The sequence below is a fragment of the Equus asinus genome, chromosome 27, assembly GCF_041296235.1.
Source record: "Equus asinus isolate D_3611 breed Donkey chromosome 27, EquAss-T2T_v2, whole genome shotgun sequence".
Classification (NCBI taxonomy): Eukaryota; Metazoa; Chordata; class Mammalia; order Perissodactyla; family Equidae; genus Equus; species Equus asinus.
In genome coordinates this window covers 32,630,916-32,650,531 of record NC_091816.1, presented here as the reverse complement: position 1 = coordinate 32,650,531, position 19,616 = coordinate 32,630,916, and positions in this window count along the sequence as shown.

Below are 19,616 nucleotides of genomic sequence, written 5' to 3'. Positions count from 1 at the left end.
AACTATACCTAGACTTATCAAAGAAAATCATTTTTTCTTGGTAAGTCTCCTCATTTGATTTAGACATAGTCGAAAAAAAGATTATTTGCTAATTTTGCACAGTTATCCAGAGAAATTCAATAAAAATAATTAACTAGCTGCAGTATTTAACATACTGTCTCTCTTTTTTATTTCTCATGATACTTCAGCACAGTAGGTAGGTAGGATTTTCTTCTTCTAAGTCACAACTTAGCAGCTTTAAAGACTGAGAGTAAGAAGCAAGTTGCCTTGGCCAGAAAGCAGTCTGCCAATGGCTTAAATGCTGAAGGTATCCAGTTTTTTTTTAATGTGTTTTTCAAAAGTGTTTTCTTAAATAAAAGGGCAGTTTCTCTGTAAACCAATTTTTCCAGCCCCCTAGAACACAGGAGTGAATGACATTGTTACACTGTCACTAAGCAACACATTTACTGTGTTAAACTTCATCTCAACTACACAAAGAGGTACACTTCCAGGCAACCAGAGGGACACAGCTATCATAAATAAAACTGTCCTACTTTACCAAAAGTAAATGATTAATTCAGGCCAAGACTGAGGTTAGAGTAAGGCCAGTGAATTGGAGTTGTGCAATTACATGATCAGATATTGTCCTTATTTAAACTGTTGATTTTTAAAATTATGTTTATTTGCATTAATTTTAATATAAAAATATTGCATCAAATTATTATCTTGATTGCAGAATATTTTGGCGGCATCTCAAGTTTTGCACCCAAGGCAAATCCTTTGCCCTCCTCATCTTAGTCTTGGAATGATTATCAGGTGTCACTGTCTGGATATAAATATTTTTATTCAAACAAGGTCTGATGTTGCTTTTCAATCTGGAGTCTAGGAAAACCAAGAGATTACTTTGGAGCTAAAGAGCATTTACTCAGAGGTAAATTTATCTACGTTGAATGAAGAGTTAGTGTAAAGAGACAGAGAGCTGCTTACATAAACAGGCTCCCACAGGAGAACTTTAGATTTAAAGCCCAAAGCCTCCCAGAAAGAGACCACAGGGCGAGGGCAGCATCCCCATTGTTCCCAGTTCACTTATGGTCTCTTTCTTTTGGTGTTCAGACCCATTTCCCTGTGTTCCATGCTGTACTGTCTTCATTTAATCAGGCTTTCAACAGGGAAGTGTTTTCCCCCAACACCTACTTGCATCATGTGACATCCATATGCAGACAAACGCTTTATCCCACTCAGCTTTGCCATCCAACTGATAGGGCCGCACACAGAAGTTGACCTGGAGGTGTACAAGGCAGGGCTGAGGAAGAAGCCCAAACCACAGGAAGTGAGGAAGGGGGGAACATGGAGGAGGAGAGGCTGCTTCCTGTGTGGATCAGCCATGGTTTCCTGAAGGAAGGAGGTGGTGATGCAGTGGGGACTGGATGAATGAGGGCACGTCTGAGGGATGATGGGGCGGGTGAGGGCAGGAAGAACAAGGCACAGCTGACAGGACAGCACAGGCAGTGACTGGGGGAGGCCAGGTGACCATCGCCCTGAACAGCTCAGGAGGGTCCCAAGTGGTAGCCCTGGTGGTCAGTATGGGGAGCTTAAAGGGGATCCTCAAGGAGTTTGGAGATCAGCCTGCCTGATCAAACACCACACAACAACCACAGTGACCAGGAGGCAAGATTCTTTGTTTTCGAAGTGTTTTAATGTGGTTTAAATTTTGCATGTTTTGCAAAGGGAGCAGTTTCTGACTCCACATCTGTCACAGCAGTTTCTCCGCTTTCTATTACTTCTTTCTGCAGCATTTTGTCCCAGGCAAGCCACAGGTGCCAATCTGTTTCATCCCTGGAAGGCACCCAATGGGAATGCATACACCTCGATTCCTGGCGCAACTAATAGGATTTCCTATGCCTGCAGTAAAACCTGAAAAGGAAATACAAAAGACAAAGTAGTGTCAGAAACCGAAGCACACAGTCAGAAAGACGGACAGCATCCCTTGACCAGATCCTCAGGGCTTCTCTTCCCAAGGCTGCGGCTGTTCTGTCCCACAGGTTGACATGCAGTTTCCAGACAGAGGCTGGCAGCGTGCAGGTTCCAGTGGGGCCTCGCGTTTCTAGAACCAGAACGCTGTGCTGCGCGGCCCAGAGCCTGGTGTCTGCAGAGGGCTCTGTGCGAGTTCGGCTCCCCCACTGAGAGAATCCCTCCAGGGTGTGCGGAGTCGGTTCTCACACAGGACACACGTTTCAGAACCAGGAAAGGCCAGCCAATGTCTACTTTTATTGCTTTGTTTTCCAAACCATTTAATGAATTAAGTGTTTCAGCTGAGATGGGAGAATAAAATGCAGCTTAAAGGGTAGGAATTGTTTAACGAGAACTTGATATCTAAGTGACTAACAATGGAAAATAAGAATGGTTAAAAAACCTTTTGTAACAGCATTTCTAGGATCTGAGAATTATCTCAGATGTGGTCTGGGTCTCACAGGTCCTTCATCCCCTCTTCGTTGTTTCCTTCCTTCATTTCTGCTTCCTCACCTTCCTCGTATTCCTGGTTTCCTAACTCATTTTCCCGCCTCCTTCCTTCTCTCCCTGCTACTGTTCTAAGTGCTGCAATATAGCTGTAAACAAAATGGATAAAATAAGGATATATTAATTTTTTTTTTTTTTTTTGAGGAAGAGCAGTCCTAAGCTAACTACTGCCAATCCTCCTCTTTTTGCTGAGGAAGACTGGCCCTGAGCTAACATCCATGCCCATCTTCCTCTACTTTATACCTGGGATGCCTACCACAGCATGGCTTTTTGTCAAGCGATGCCATGTCTGCACCCAGGATCCAAACCAGTGAACCCAGGGCCCCTGAGAAGCAGAACATGCGAAATTAATCCCTGGGCCACCAGGCCGGCCCCTTAATATAGTCTTTACTTAACAGTTACGTCAGGTCCCAGCCTCACGTTGTCTCTCTCCCTCTGTCTCTCCCTCGCCCTGTCCATCTCTCCCTTCTTCTCTCCTTCATCCCTTTTATACTATTTCCATAATGCCTAGTATAAAATAAAAGTTAGGCATGTAATAGTAAAAACTGGTTTAGATGGACTATCCCCCAGGTGTGAATTGAGAGTGGGGCGCTGAGGGATGTGTCCCCCAGGATGTTGGAGCTGCTGACACGGAGGCACAGGGGTGCTCCCCAAGCGCAGATCCCAAAGAGCAGTCTGGGCTTTGTTATTCCCTGGGATTCTCCGTTACCCAGAGACCCCACCCTTTAACTACAAAGATTTAGAATGCCACCTTCTGCACGTCTGTCCTTGGACAAAACCAAATGTCTTGCTTTTATGGAAAAAGAGCAGTCGCCTAACAGAGGTGTCTTCTGTTATGCAGCAGTTTTAGCCCAAACAGCAGAGAGGAGATGAGATTTACAAGCTGTCTGCTTCCTTCAGATTGGCTGAGAAAAGGTCGCGAACTGTGCAGTGAGGTTCTTAAAGTCCTTCCACACTGAAGGATGAGGTGCCTGGCTCTCATAAGCAACCCATACCATCTATTTGATCTAAGAATGTACGAAAAAGAGAGAGAAGAGGGCGAGGGAGAGAGAGGTGGAGAAACAGAGAGAGAAGGAGAAGGTGAGACAGAAAGACAGAGAGACAGACTCCTTCCTATTCTTCCCATTTGTTCAGCCCTCTGTTCCCCTGGCCCACCTTACCTGGAACAGGCAACAGGAAGACAACGAGGAACGCAAGGAGAAAATGAAGGATCTTCATGCTGATGGCTGGCGAGCTTAACAGCAAGCTGACACTGGCGAGGAGGCTGAGCCTTGCACCTTATAAAGGTTCCAGGTTGCCAGCAGAATTTAGTATTGGCTTCAATTTTGGTAATTACAGTGACTAAATTGAACATTGTGTCTGCTGTGTCATGGGAATGGCCTTTAGAGCACAAAGCTCACCAAGTCACCCTTATGCAAATTAGGAGGTAGAAAATCCCAGGAATATTCTTTCTGCCATTGACAGCAGAAATGTCTTACTATCCTGCTCAGTTCTGGTGGGGCACGGTAGGGTGTGGGGCCAGGCCTTTCTCCATGTGGGAACAGACTTCCTGGTGCTCATTTCCTGGTCCTGTGAAGATTTCAATTTGCCAACCTTGTTTTTCCTGGAACTGAGAACAGTCCGAGGCAAACCAGGAACTAGTTTGTCTAGTTCCATCACCCCCGGACATGTTCAGCTCCCAGGGATGAAGGATGTGTTTCTCAAGCCCAGCGTCCCTAGAGGCAGTCATGGTTTCTCACAGGACAAGGACGGCTTTGGGCACTAAGGGAAGATGGACATGGTGGGCCTGACCCTCCCTAGGTTATCATGGGATGGTAACATTCACATGAAAAGTCTTCTAAAATTTACCATCATCCCATGTGGCAGATGATGAGGCAGGTAGGTGCCCTGTTTCTCTTCATCAGAGAAAGAATGGGAGGTGGACATGTGACGAGACACATGTCCTCAGAGTCTGTGAATCACAAAGCAAGGACAATGCTTGTAGCCTCAGTTTACTCAGTAGCTCAGGCAACACTCAGCTACAGAACATCCACGTTTTGAGAGCCGGGGGTTATTTGCTTTTCAGAGATGTCAAAGGCAAGGATCTACCTTCCATTTGGATCTTGTGGTGAAGCACCAAGTGGACTCCGAGTCCCCCACTCTCCCTCTTGGGGTTTCCCAGTTCTGAAGGAGCCACAGAGCTGCAGGCTTGTGCGAGGTCTCCAGGTGTCACTCGGACCCTCGCCATTCCTCTGAGAACCGGCAATGCACAGAGTGGTCACTGGATTTGAACAAAGCCCCGCGACCAGTGCTCAGGGTGGAGGTTTTCATGAGTGGAAATAAATTGAAGTAATTGTAGTTCCTTCTTCCTTATCTCTAAATGACTTTTGAGAGAGATAAACATGTATTTATATATAATTATCTTTAGATAATATATTTAGTTATTTACGGCTTTTGTAGGAGAAAACCTATATTCCAGGATCAATTTGATGTTTGCTATAATACGACACTGGAGTCAGAAGGTGAATTTAGTCACGGTCCACTGTACCTCTTCAGTTAAAATGTCACGTTTTCAGGATCCGTGGTTTGCAGTGGGACAGAGATGTTCTTAAAAGGCAGCTGTTGATGCTGTTGTGTAGCAAGATGAGTGATGACTCTCCACAGGAGGAAGTTTCTCATGGAGCATGGAGACGAGCCCTGGGCCAAGATGCTGAGTGAAGTTCTAAAGGAGTTCCCATCCAGGGCTCCAGGTGTGGTCACCAGTGGGTCATGTCCCTTGTCATGACCTTGTTTCCCTGTATGGTAAGCAGGTTGCATTGAGGAACGTGTTCATCAATCCTGACCCTGGATTCAACCTTGAGTTAGGTTGTCATGTGTCTGTTTTTTTGAGTAAGCCTTCCTAAAGAAACACCACACTTTGGAAAGAAATTGTAAGTTGCAGTAAGTTAGGGGTTTCCATCTTTTTCTATGTTGGATATCAATCCAAACTCTTATAGATTAAAATGATCATAATAAAAGTAATACGTTGCCAGTTAAAATTTCACTAAGAGAAGAGGGTGAATTTCCCTCAGCATTTTCCAAGTCAAGAGAACCACCAAAAGCATTTTTATTGATTTACTTGACAGATAACATTCTATTAGTTTCTGGTGTACAATATAATGATTTGATATTCACATAGGTTGCGATGTGATCACCAGAATAGATCTACTTACCATCCATCACCACATAGTTACAGTTTTTTTCTTATGATGAGCTATTTTAAGACCTACTCTCTTAGCAACTTTCAAATATACAGTTCAGTATTGTTAACTACAGTCTCCACGCTCGTCACATCATGGCCCTGTAACTTATTGATTTCACAACTGGAAGTTTGTACCTTTTGACCCTCTACAACCGTTTCTCCCACGCTCTACCTCTAGCAACCATCAATCTGTTCTCTATATCTATGAGTTCAGTTTTTGATTTTTGTTTTTATTTTAGATTCCACATATACATGAGAAAATACAGTGTTTGCATTCTCTGTCTTAATTATTTCACTTAAAATAATGCCATCAAACTTCATCCATGTGGTCACAAATGCCAAGATTTCTGTCCTTTTTGTGGCCGAGCAGTATTCCATTGTGTATATATCCCAGATGTTCTCTATCCTTCATCCGTTGGTGGACACGTAGGTTGTTTCTGTATCTTGGCTACTACGAATAATGCTGCAATGAACATGGGGGTGCAGATAACATTTTGAGCTAGTGTTTTGATTTCCATTGGATAGCAGTATTTTCTTCTGTATAATTTTGCCCTGCCCAGATCCCAGGGCAATTTGGAAGGCCCTGTAAGATGAGAATATAAAATTGGCCAGAAATATAAAAAATCACTGTAAAATGTATCACGCGTGGGTCACTGGTCATGACTACCTGAAGGAGAAGCTGGCATCAGCATGGTTGCCTAAGGACATGGTTCTGAGTGTTCCCATCAGGAATTCCTATGACTGAAGGAGCTTCCTTTCCATTGGTGTGGTCTAAAGGGGACTCCTTTGTGGCTATGTTCATCCTGGATACAAAGCCTAAGGGCATCTTTCTCCATCAAAGGTACGGCTATTATCTTGCTTCTGCAAGGAGACCACCAGTGAAACCATGGGATGCCTCACCAAAAACCAGAGATGTAGTTATTATGGGATTGAGGGAGGGTTGAGTTTGGGTAAAATCTAAATAAATCAGCTGTTTTTTATGGGCTCAAAGCAAAACAAGTCTGTGTATAAAATGGTTACCCTCAAGCCTGGGCTGAGAAGTAGAATCACGATCCTCTTCCATAAAGAAAGACAAGTCCTGTGTCCCCGAACACCTTTTATCTGTAAATCAGTAAGATATTGAGGCAGAGTCTCTGTGGCCAAGCTGCTCAGGTCCCCAGAAAATAGTGGGGTGTCCCATCTCTAGAGATACACTTTTGAGCAGAGAAGTTTCATATCTACAACTTTACAAAACAAGGTTTCTCAGCACTGAGTCCTCAATGCTAATTAACAAAAGCAGTTTTTTCCCAGTTCCCATTTCTCGTGGCCAGGGCCAACTTCACAGATTGTGACAGTCACACAGGGCCCTGCTTCCAGAAGGGCCCTGTGTTTGGTGTAATGCTCTGCTGCCACCACTGACATTCTGAGTAGTTTTTCTTTGAACTTGTGTTTTATGAGTGAAGTCCAGTGCAACAATGGAGCCTGCACCTGGGCAGGGCATATGCGTTCAGGATGCATAGGCTCAGCCCACAGACGCCAAGGGCTGTGTGTGGGGGGACAGTTGGCCCAGCTGCCCAGAGCACCTATATACCTAGCGCAGCCCGGGCACCTTGAGGCTGAGGGGGTGGGCTGGGACCAGCTTTAGTGAAATGATGGCAGCTGCAGCAGCAATGGCCAGGACACTAAGACAAAGGTGGTCTCCGTGTTGAGGCAACATTGAGACTTCTGTGCCCACAGATCCGTAGAATCATTCCTGGTGCACCTGCACAGATAGTAACTCCCGGCCTGGTGCACCAAGGCAGGAACCAAAGACACTCAGGCAGTATGCTATTGTCAGTAAATTATTGAACAATAAGGATGTGCACATGGACATTCTGAAAAATCATACCAGGTGCTAAGTTTAGACATCTTCCAAGAGTTCAGAATTCTTTAAGGAGTAATCAGGATTAGAAACAGAAGTTAAATCTATGAAGATAGTCATCGTAGCCAGAGAAGGGAACTATTTTCGTATGAGGCTTCAGATGAATCAAGGATCAGTAAGGAAGAAATTTTTTGAATTACTTCCTTCTTCTTATTGAAGACATAAAATAGGACTCATAAACAGGAGTTCTTAATTAAATACAAATCATTAAACCACTTTCAGTTTCTTGTGGGCCTCCACGAGTTACAGGAAATATCAGAAGAAACGTTAAAATCCCATTGTATGCATTTAATTTAAAGTTAAATTCAAACTTCTCTGAAACTAATTGCTGTAAAGAATTAACTCCTTTTATAAAAATTCTCTCAAGAATCACCAGCTCTAAAGACGTTATGTTTGGAAGTCAGGGATTGCGATGCCACCAGCTTTGCCCTTGTTTCTCAGGATTTCTTAGGCTATTCAGTCTTTTCTTGCCCCATATAAATTTTAAGATTCTTTGTTGCATTTTTGTGAAGAACGTCGCTGGGATTCTGACTGGGACGGCATTGAGTCTGTAGATTGCTTTAGGTGGTATGGACATTTTAACTGTGTTTATTCTTCTAATCCGCGTGCATGGAATATCTTTCCATTTCTTTACAACATTATTAATTTCTTTCAGTAATGTCTTATAGTTTTCCTTGTATGAGTCCTTTACCTCCTTGATTAAATTTATTCCTGGATATTTTATTCTTTTTGTTGCTATTGTAAATGAGGTTGTTTTCTTGAGTTCTTGATGTGTGAGTTCATTATTAGAGTATAGAAGTGCCTCTAATTTTCGTACATAGACTTTGTATCCTGCAACTTTGCTGTGGTTGTTGATTATTTCTAATAGTTTTCCAATGGATTCTTTAGGGTTTTCTAAATAGAAAACCATGTTGTCTGCAAAGAGTGAGAGTTTCACTTCTTTAGTCCCTTTTTGGATTCCTTTTATTCCTTTTTCCTGCCTAATTGCTCTGGCCAAAATCTCTAGTACTATATTGAACAAGAGTGGTGAGAGCGGGCAAACTTGTCTTGTTCCTGTTCTCAGCGGGATGGCTTTCTGTTTCTTGCCATTGAGCATGATGTTGGCAGTGGGTTTATCATATGTGGCCTTTATTATGTTGAGGTATTTTCCTTCTATACCTATCTTCCTAAGAGTTTTTATCATGACTGGATGTTGGATCTTGTCAAATGTTTTCTCTGCATCTGTGGAGTTGATCTTATGGTTTTTGTTCTTCCTTTTGTTAATATAGTGCATCACATTGACTGATTTCTGGATGTTGAACCATCCCTGTGTCCCTGCTATGAATCCCACTTGATCATGTGGTGTGATCTTTTTAATGTATTGCTGTATTTGATTTGCCAATATTTTGTTCAGGATTTTTGCACCTATATTTATGAGTGATATTGGCCTGTAATTTTCCTTCTTTGTGTTGTCCCTGCCTGGTTTTTGGATAAGGGTGATGTTGGCCTCATAGAATGTGTTAGGAATATTTCCATCTTCCTCAATTTTTTGGAATAGTTTGAGAAGAATACTATTAAATTTTCTTTGAATGTTTGCTAGAATTCTCCTGAGAAGCTGTCTGGTCCTGGACTTTTATTTTTGAGAAGGTTTTTCATTACTGTTTCAATCTATTTACTTATGATTGTTCTGTTCAGATTCTCTATTTCTTCTTGATTCAGTTTTAGGAGGTTCTAAAAGTCTCAGAATTTATCCATTTCTTCTAGATTTGCCAGTTTGTTGGTGTATAGTTTTTCATAATATTCTCTTATAATCTTTTGTGTATCTGTGGTATCTGTTGTAATTTCTCCTCTTTCATTTCTAATTTTATTTATTTGAGACTTCTCTCTTTTTTTCTTAGTGAATCTGGCTAAGAGTTTGTCAATTTTCTTTATCCTCTCAAAGAACCAGCGCCATGTTTCACTGATCCTTTTTACAGCCTTTTGTGTTTCAGTTTCATTTATATCTGCTCTAATTTTTGTTTTTACCCTCATTCTGCTAAGTTTTGGTTTTGTTCTTTTTCTAATTCTGTTAGATATACTTGAAGATTGTTTATTTAAATTTTTCCTTTTTGTTAATCTGGGTCTGTATTGCTGTAAATTTCCCTCTTTGGACTGGTTTGCCTGCATCCCATAAGAATCGGTATGGTGTGTTTTCCTTCTGGTTTGTCTCCAAATATTTTTTTTTTTTATTTTTCCCTTTATTTCTTTGATGACCCATTGGTTGTTCAGTAGCATTTCGTTTAGTTTCTTCATTTTTATTCCTTTTCCAGCTTTTTTCTTGCACTTGATTTCTAGTATCATGGTATTATGTTCAGAAAACATAGTAGATATGATTTCAATCTTCTTAAGGTTATTGAGGCTTGCCTTGTTTCCCAATGTATGGTCTATCCTTGAGAATGTTCCATGTGCACTTGAGAAGAATGCATATTCTGCTGTTTTTGGATCAAGTGCTCTCTATATGTCTATTAAGTTCATCTGGTCTCATTTTTCGTTTAAGGCCACTATCTCTGTGCTGACTTTTTGTCTAGATGATCTATCACTTGATGTAAGTGGGGTGTTGAGGTCCCCTGCACTTACTGTGTTGTCAGTGATGTCTCCTTTCAGGTTTGCTAATAGTTGCTTTATGTACTTTTGGTTCTCCTGTGTTGGGTGCATACATGTTAATAAGTGTTATGTCTTCTTAGTGGATAGTCCCTCTTATCATTATATACTGCCCCTCTGTGTCTCTCCTTACCAGCTTTATCTTGAAACTGACTTTTATATAAGTATGGCAACACTTGCTTTCTTTTGTTTGCCATTAACTTGGAGGATTGTTTTCCATCCCTTCACTCTGAGCTTATGTTTGTCTCCAGAGCTGAGATGTATTTCCTGGAGGCAGCATATTTTTGGGTCTTCTTCTTTGATGCATCCTGCCACTGTGTGTCTTTTGATTGGAGAGTTTAATCCATTTATATTTAGAGTGATTATTGATATGTGAGGGCTTAATACTGTCACTTTGTCACGTTTCCCAGTTCTTCTGCATTTCCTTTGTTTCTTGTCCAATGTATTTCAGACTACCAATTTGATTAGGTAGTTTTCTCTGTTGGTTTTCTTCATTTTCTCCTTGTGTATTGTAAATGTCTTTGTTCTGATTATTTGTTTAGTGGTTACCCTTAGACTTGTATAAAAATATCTCATAATTGAGATAGTCCGTTTTCTGATTGCCTCTTATTTTCTTAGACTATACTGATTCCATCCCTTTCCTCTTCCTCTTCTAAGTTCTTTTAGTCATATCTTTTTCCATCTTCTGTTGTGAGTTTGTGGTTAAAAAGATGAAATTATTTTTGTTTTGTTGTTTTCCTTTTCTTTATCATTGATGTTAAAGTGAAGTGTTTAGTAACCTGATCTGATGGAGAGGTGTCACTTTCTGATTATTGCCTACCTATTCATCTCCTTGCTCAGGGCTTTGTAGTCCTTTTCCTAGTTTTGTTTTCAGGTATGAGGGCCTTCTTGAGGATTTCTTGTAGGGGGTCGCCTTGTGGCAATGAACTCCCTTAGCTTTTGTTTATCTGGGAAAGATTTTATTTCTCTGTCATATCTGAAAGATATTTTCACTGGATAGAGTATTCTTGTCTGAAAGTTTTTGACTTTCAGGATTTTGAATATATCCTTCCACTCTCTCCTAGCCCGTACATTTTCTGCTGAGAAATCAGCTGAAAGTTTGATGAGGCTCCTTTGTAAGTTATTTCCTTCCGCCTTGCTGACCTTTGTATATTTTCTTTGTCCTTGACTTTTGCCAGCTTCACTATTATATGCATTGGAGTGGGTCTTTTTACATTGACAAAATTAGGAGATCTGGAGGCCTCTTTCACATGGATTTCCAGCTTCTTCCCAAGAATTTGTAAGTTCTCAGCTATTATTTCTTCAAACAAGGTTTCTGCTCCATTCTCCTTCTCTTCCCCCTCTGTAATATCTATAATCCTTATGGTGCATTTTCTGATTGAGTCAGATATTTCTCTGAGAGCTTATTCATTTCTTTTTAGTCTTAGTTCTCTCTTCTTCTCCCTCTGAAGCATTTCTATAGTACTGTCCTCTGATTGGCTGATTCTCTCCTCCATATTATCAGCTCCTTTGCTTAGGGAATCCAGATTTTTCTTGATTTCATCCATTTTGGTTTTCATCTCCAACAATTCTGACTGGTTCTTCTTTATGGTTTCAATCTCCTTGGTGAAGAAGCTCCTGAATTCATTAATTTGTCTTTGTGTGTTTTCTTGTAACTCATTGAGTTTTTTTATGACCGCCATTTTGAATTCTTTTTCATTTAGGTTATGGATTTCTGTGCCTTCAGGGTTAGTTTCTGGGTACTTGTCACGTACCTTCTAGTCCAGAGCTTTAATATACCTACTCACACTGCTTGATGGAGTAGATTCTTGCTTCCTCATGGTGCTCTTATCTGGTTGCAGCTGCCATGTACTGCCACTGGGTGGGGATAAGGCACTTTGTATTCTGGGCCCAGTATGAGCAGGGGCTCCCCACCTCCAGTCTCTGACTGCTTTTCTCTATGAGTAACAGATCAATACTACATCTGGAGCACCTGATGGGGGGGGGGGGGATAGTCTCCTTCCCCAGTGCTTCCCCCAGCCACTGCTTGTCTCTCTGTATGGAGCTCTGGATAATTGCAGAACTATGCACTTTCCCTTTCCCAGCCTCTGCTGCCAAGCTCCCCACACCATGCTCCAGGCGATTCTGGGGCTGGAGTGCCAGGCGGGGATGGGGTGCCCTTTTCTCTTACACACTTCCCGCTGCTGCAGCCCACCTCTCTCCATGGAGCTCTTGGGCATCAGCTTCTGCTTCCTCTTGAGGATCCAGCCCCAACACCATCTTCAGACGTATGGCTACGTGGGTCTCTCAGACGTCTTTTGTGATGTGTACATGTCCTCTGTTGGTGTGTGAATCTCTTTCTGGTTGCATATTAGAGACAAGAGTCCAAGGGAAGAACTCCCTCCAGTATGATGCTGACATCACTCTAAAGACTTTAATAAAAAGTTTAAAAATAAAAAAAGAATTGCCAGCTCTGGATGTACAAAAATTTATATTTCAAATAATTGATCCCAATGGTGTCATAATTACAGAACAGTCAACTCCAGTAACAGTTGCATCAGGAGATTCTTCTCAAAATAAAAAGAAAGCTGCTTAAACTATAAATTTTGGTGATCTAAAACTAACTTGCAGAAAAGTGGGCCTGGAAAAGCATATGATCAATCAAGATATCCCATTTGTCAAGTTTTATTACATATTTAACAAAAAGTATAACACTGAAAATCCTTTTTTTGTGATTTGTAAGCATCTGTCATCCCTGTAAAAATTCTTCTTACATTTTGTAAGTAATAAAATAGCTTTACAGAAAAAAAGATTATATCTCAGTGCCTTTTATCAGTGCTTTTCCTTTCCTGCCCTTTGAACAGGGTGTCCCACATTTTCATTTTGCAGTCAGTGGTGCTCCGTAGCTGGCCAAGCTTATGGCCATTTTTGTATAAGTTATGTCATTTAATTCTCATGAACAAAGTGGTCAGGCAGGTGTTATCCGATTTTATAGGAGACAATCCTGAGGCCTAGACAGGTTAAAGGTCATGTCCAAAGCCACAAGCCACCAAGGGACAGAGATGTAACTGGGAACAAAATCAGCCTCTCTTCAAAGCCCATGCTCCTGACTACCCAACACAGTCCCGGGGTGTTCAGAGAACGTCCCCAGGCCTTCTCCTACAGCCCCAAGGCTAGACTACTGCTCTGTCAAAGGGTAGCCTCTGTCGAGGCTGCTGTCATCCTCTGAGCCTCAGGAGATAATCGGAGCATTAAAGGAGCTTGGCCTTTTCAGTTTGTTCAGTGTGTCCTTTGCTGTGCAGAAATGTCCCCGTCTGAGGGAGGCCCACTTGTTTATCTTTGATTTTCTGGATTGTGCTTTTGGTATTGAATTTAAAAAAGGTCATTGCCAATACCAAAGTCAAAGAGCTTTTCTCCTCTGTTTTCTTCTAGGAGTTTTATGGTTTTGCATCTTATGTTTAAGTCTTTAATCATTTGAGTTTATTTCTGTGTATTGGTGTAAGAAAGGGATCTGAATGCATTCTTCAGTATATCGAGATCCTGTTTCCTGACATCATCCATTGAAGAGACCATCTTTTCCCATAGTGTATTTTGACAATTTTGTTAAATATCAGTTGAGCATACACGTGCAGGTTTATTTCTGGGCTCTCGATTCTGTCCCCTGGGTCTATGTGTTTGGTTTTATGCCAGAACCATATGGTTTTGATTAAAGCTTTGTAATATAATTTGAAATCAGGAAGTGTGATTTATCCAGTTTTGTTGTTCTTGTTCAAGATTGCTTTGGTTATTAAGGGCCTTTCCAGGTGCCATACAAATTTTGGGATTTTTTTTTTTCTGTATCTGTGAAAAATGACATTGTATTGTTTTAGACTATAATTTTACTTTTAATTCATGTTTTTCATAGGAAAAGGAATAATAACCTGGAGCGAGGTAAATTTCTTGCTATCATTCACTTGGTAATTAACAGGTTTCCAGTATTAAATACAGTATTGCTAGCTACAGTTATCATGCTATACATTAGAGCTCTAGGCTTGTTCATCCTACATAACAACAACTTTGTACCCTTTAACCAACATCTCCCCATTTCCCCCACCTCCCTACCCTTATAAGTGTCGTTCTACTCTCTGCTTCTGTGTATTCATCTCTTTTAGATTCCACACATAAGTGACAGCCTGCCAGTTTTTTTCCTTCCTTTCCGTGTCTTATTTCACTTGGCATAATGTCCTCGAGGTGTGTCCATGTTGTCACAAATGGCAGGATCTCATCCTTTAAGACTGGATAATATTCCACTGTATAAATATACATTTTCTTTATACATTTATGCATCAATGTATACTTAAATTGTTTCCCCATCTTAGCTATTGTGAATAATACTGCAGTGAACGTGGGAGTGCAGCTATCTCATTGAAATTCTGGTTTCACTCCTTTGTGCATATACTCAGAAGTGGGATTGCTGCATCACATGATATTTCTATTTTTAGTTTTTGAGGAACCTGCACCCTGTTTTCTATAAGGACAGTATCAGTTTACATTGTCATTAACAATATGTAAGGATTCCCTTTTCTCTAAATCCTTGCAAACACCTGTTATATTTATTTTTTGTAATGGCCATCCAAGAAGTGTGAAGTGATATCTCATTATGGTTTTGAGTTGCATTTCCCTGATGATTAGTGATGTTGAGCATCTTTTCATATACCTCTTGGCCATACAGAGCAAAGGAAACAATAAAATGAAGTGCCATGAGATTAGGGATATGCTTCACTTCACATGCTTTTCATAAAACCTTCCTAAAGTACCTTCCTCTTTTTCAAAATTGCAAGCCTTACAAGTATGTAGCAAAGAATAGATAATCAGTATTGGATTGAAGATTCTTTCCTGAATACTGTGCCTCCCACATCCCATGCAATGAGAGTTGTTTCATAAATTGTGATATTTTAAATGCCACAGCCATGACACCTAGTTAGCACCAATCTTCTCATGCTCCTGTGAATTGAGCTGGAAAGAAAATGATAAGATATTCAGAAGTTTGACTATAGCAATTCAGAAAGTAACACAAGAGAGAGAACCTGAATAATGTCTAAAGTCCAGAGAGCAAGAGAGAGAAGGACAAACAGCTGTGAGGAAACAATGAATAAGAAGTGTTTCCGTCAGAGGTGATGTCTTGTAAAGGCCCTATGACTTGATGGAAATTTCACTCAACGAGGAATTAGGGGTCTTGGCTTCTAAATCCTGCTCCACCACAACCATAGTATTCCTTTGAGAGCCACCGAGTCTCCTGAAATTAAAAACTCAAATGAGGTCAAATTATGCTTTTTTCAGTCCATGAAACTAGAGACTGATAGAGAAACTTTGGCTATTTTTGGAATGAAGGAAAGATGGTCCTAAAAAAGAACCTAGAATTGCAAGTATGTACACACAATTCCCAATTGAATTTCATTTACTAAATGCAGCCACAGTTGAGTAAATTTACTTGATTTAATTAAACAATATTGAGCCTCCCACTGCCTTCCCTTCACTAAGAGGGACTGGGACAAATTTTTCTTGAACGCCAGTTGTGTAGCAGGAATCTTAAAATTGATATCTTAGTTCACACACTTGCCAGGTGAGATACGTATTTTCATTCTATAAGCAAGTCAGTGCAGGCTTTACAACTAGTGAAGGAGCCTGGACTTGAACTCTGTCTATGCATTGTTAAACCTTTTCCTTATTTTATAGTAGTTCCTGATGAGAAAAGAAAGATAGCTTTTGGTGGATGAAGGAATATAGCTACAGAGACACATATGTGTGTGTGTGTGTGTGTCCGTGTGTACGTGCACATGTTTGAAACCCAGAGTGTGAAAATGAGAGAATGAGTGGAGACTTGTGTATTAGATGTATTCTAAGTTACCCTTTCCTATCAAAGAAGGAAAGGATGTGGCGTAGATCAAGTGAGTGAAGGCTAGTGCCCTCTGTGCAAGTTGACAAAATCACCGATCATCCAAACTGGGATACTCTTTTAGAACATACGGGAATTATGAACAGTTATACTAGAACAACAAGCATAAAATTAGACTGGCTAAGGGAGTCTGAGAGATATTGCCATCCTGTCCCTAAGAAAGCTCCAGTTCCTTTGCTGAAGAGTAGGCAAAGCCTTGGAGTTGCTCACTCTCTCTCCAGTGCTCTCTCCACTGCCACTCTGGAAATGGCAACAGCACATCAACCATGCAAAAGATTCTCCTAGGACATGGTGATTATTGATGGCTCTGGCTTATCTTTCTGACTCATCCTTTGTCCATTTTCCTTTCTCACCCCAGAGATTATGGCAGCATGGGACTGGGAAAGATAGCACTACCTTCTTACATTTGGAAGTCAGGTCAACTTAATTAGTATGCACTGTTGACTTTATGCTTAGGGTAGACACACTTTTACTTCTAACCATGTACCATTCACAAGGCTATACTAATATAGATAGCATTCTCACAGATTTTTGAATGTGGGAGGAAACCCAAGAGGGCTTTCCTGCTTCCCATTCTTGGTCGTACAACCTGATCCACCAACTGTTAGAAAATCCTCATCACCCTAAGGTAACATCAAATCATTTTGCGGACAAGGTTGGGAGATCAACAAATGCATTCTTTAATATTTTGGCCCTGGCATGATATTCTCGATTTTGAGGGTTTGGGGAGAACCCATTAACTTGCTTTATGATAGACTGTTCTGTGTGAGCACCTACACCCACTTGCCCCTCCCCACCTTCAGTCTGTCACTCATCTTGCCTTCCCTGACCATCTGTCACCCACCTTAAATGGACTAAATATGTTTCTGGCATTTTCTCTCTGTCCACACAACTTAGTAATAAAATGGATTTGCTTTTGAATTTTAGGACCAGCATTTGAATTCTGCACTAAGTAGACCTCCATTTTAGTTTAGTGATACTGATGCAAAAGTGGACTAAGTAGTTGTAGTAATCTCTTTCAATAAACCATATTTAATTCTACACCTTAGCTGTGAATGTTTGAATACCCTGTCCCAAGAATAGCAACTTTAATAATAATAATAATAATGTAAAAGAAACTTTAGACTGAAAGCTCTGGTCTACCTTCCTGTCTCCTATACTTGAACACTGCAAGGAATCCTCTTTAGGGACTCCTTAAATATTGTGCATAGATTCCCACCCCTTCTTCAACCACAGGTGGCGCTCTCCTGAAAACCTACTTGCAGTTGCTTCCTCCACCTTCACAAGCTGCCTCCTGCCTGTCCATTCAGGCAGGGTTGCCTGAAAGCAGCTGCCCACTGCCTCATAACTAGAGGTCAGAACAACAATGGGCAGAGGGAGGGCTGAGTGGGATGATGCAGGATGCATTATGATTCCATATTGACAAGAATCATTTTGGGGAGAGATTGGGGACAAGCCAGATTGGAATGGTATCAACCCCTGAGAGAATGATGAGAGGAAGTGGGGACTAAGTAGACACTCCTTCCAAAAAGTTTTGCTGAGAAACTAAGTGTAGACAGGTAGTATTAGCTGATGAATGATATAGCACCAAAGAAGAGGTGTTTGTTTGCTTTTAGTCTTTATAGATTCAGTGGAGGGGGGTAAAATGTAGAGCAGGTGAGAGTCTCACTATAAGAAAGCTAGAGAAAGGAGATCCAGGGCCCAAGTGGAAAGGTTGCCTTAGAGCACAACGTGAGCTCATTAGCTCATAACTCACTTAGAAAACCCACCTTCCTTTTGCTGCGAAAATCAGAAAGGTTTTCTTCCCATGTGAGATTCATAATAAGACACTTAGGAATGTTTTGACAATAAAACAGTAACAGAATTTATAAGGTAAAACTTAAAATTTTAGGAAAAAATTAAAATTTGAAATCCCAACAAAGAAGATGATAAAAGTCTAGTAAACAGAAGAATCAAATCATGTTTAAAAAGTTGGAGTGATAATAAAGTAAACATAAAGAACGAAGAAATGGAAGAGAGAAGAGGTATTAGATTAAGATAAAGAATAAAGCAAATAAGATGAAAAGGAGAAAACTGTGATGTTGTTAATGAACAGAAACTCAGAACTGGGAGCAAAAAGGAAAATTTTAAACTAGAAGAAGTAGAATAAGGATTTGGGAAGTCAAGGAAAAGCTTGAAGGTTGGCAAAAAGATCAAAGTTTTGGGTTAATTCCTAGGCTAAGGAAAACTATTGAAATGTGTTAAGAAAATTAACATTTGGAAAGATCAACTGTGAGATCTCCTTCAAATTAGCACAAAGTAATTTTCCTATGGATAAGGAAGAGATTGTTAAAACTTAACGTGATTGCCATCAAACAATGAAGCCTTGAGCAAGAAGAATAAAATGCTCCTGGTGAGATTTCCCTCCCTTTCCAGTGTGTCGGGAGGTGTATTTCATGGAACGTGTGTAACTACAGGACATGGATAGCATGCCCTGCACCTGAGCCTAAGGGTAGAACTCTAACAAATAAACCCAAAAGTGCAATCTCAAAATGAGAGCCCTTCATGTAACATGGAGCTCAGGGACCCTCTGAGGGAGGGGAAGTTCACACATGCACCATGGGCATTTGTATGAATGAATATAAAACTGTATACAATCTTCAATAATGTCAGCAATTTTTCATTAGTTTCTCTGTGGCTCGTTAAACAAATCTAGATTTTGGATCTTTGTTGTTGTACCCATTTTGCTCACAGGATATATTTTTGAAGTAGTAAAATAAGACTGCAGTGTTTAAGATATAAATACCTATTGACAAAAAAAAAAAAAAATCAACAGAAGGCCATAAGGAAACATCAGAGGGATATACCTTGAGAATCAAAAACATTTATTCCAGGAAAGTCTTCTCCAAATTGGGAAAGTAAAATGCTGCTTAAGTCTAAATATTTAGGGACACAAGGCATGCTTTTCTCTAAAATAACACTTTGTTTCTATTTTGTATACAATATGTTACTCTGCCTCACTATTTTGTCTCATTGGGGGAATATTACATTGAGACCAATGGGACCAATGCTGCTCCATAGGCCTTTCTGCAATGATGAAAATGTTCTACAACTGGATGTCCAATATGGCAGCCATTGGCCACATGTGGCTATTGAGTACTTGAAATGTGTCTGGTGTGTCTGAGGATCTTAATTTTAAATTAAATTTACTTTTCAGCATTTTTTTTACCTTTTGACCCAATATAGAGCCATTATTAGTCCATATTACAGCTGAGGAAATAATTTTGAGAGTCAAAGATTTATCTAAGTACACTGAGTTGTGGGTTTTTTTATTATTATTATTAAAAGATTTTATTTTTCCTTTTTCTCCCGAAGCCCCCTGGTACATAGTTGTGTATTTTTAGTTTCAGCTCCTTCTAGCTGTGGCATGTGGGACACTGCCCCAGCACAGCCCAATGAGCAGCGCCATGTCTGTGCCCACGACCCAA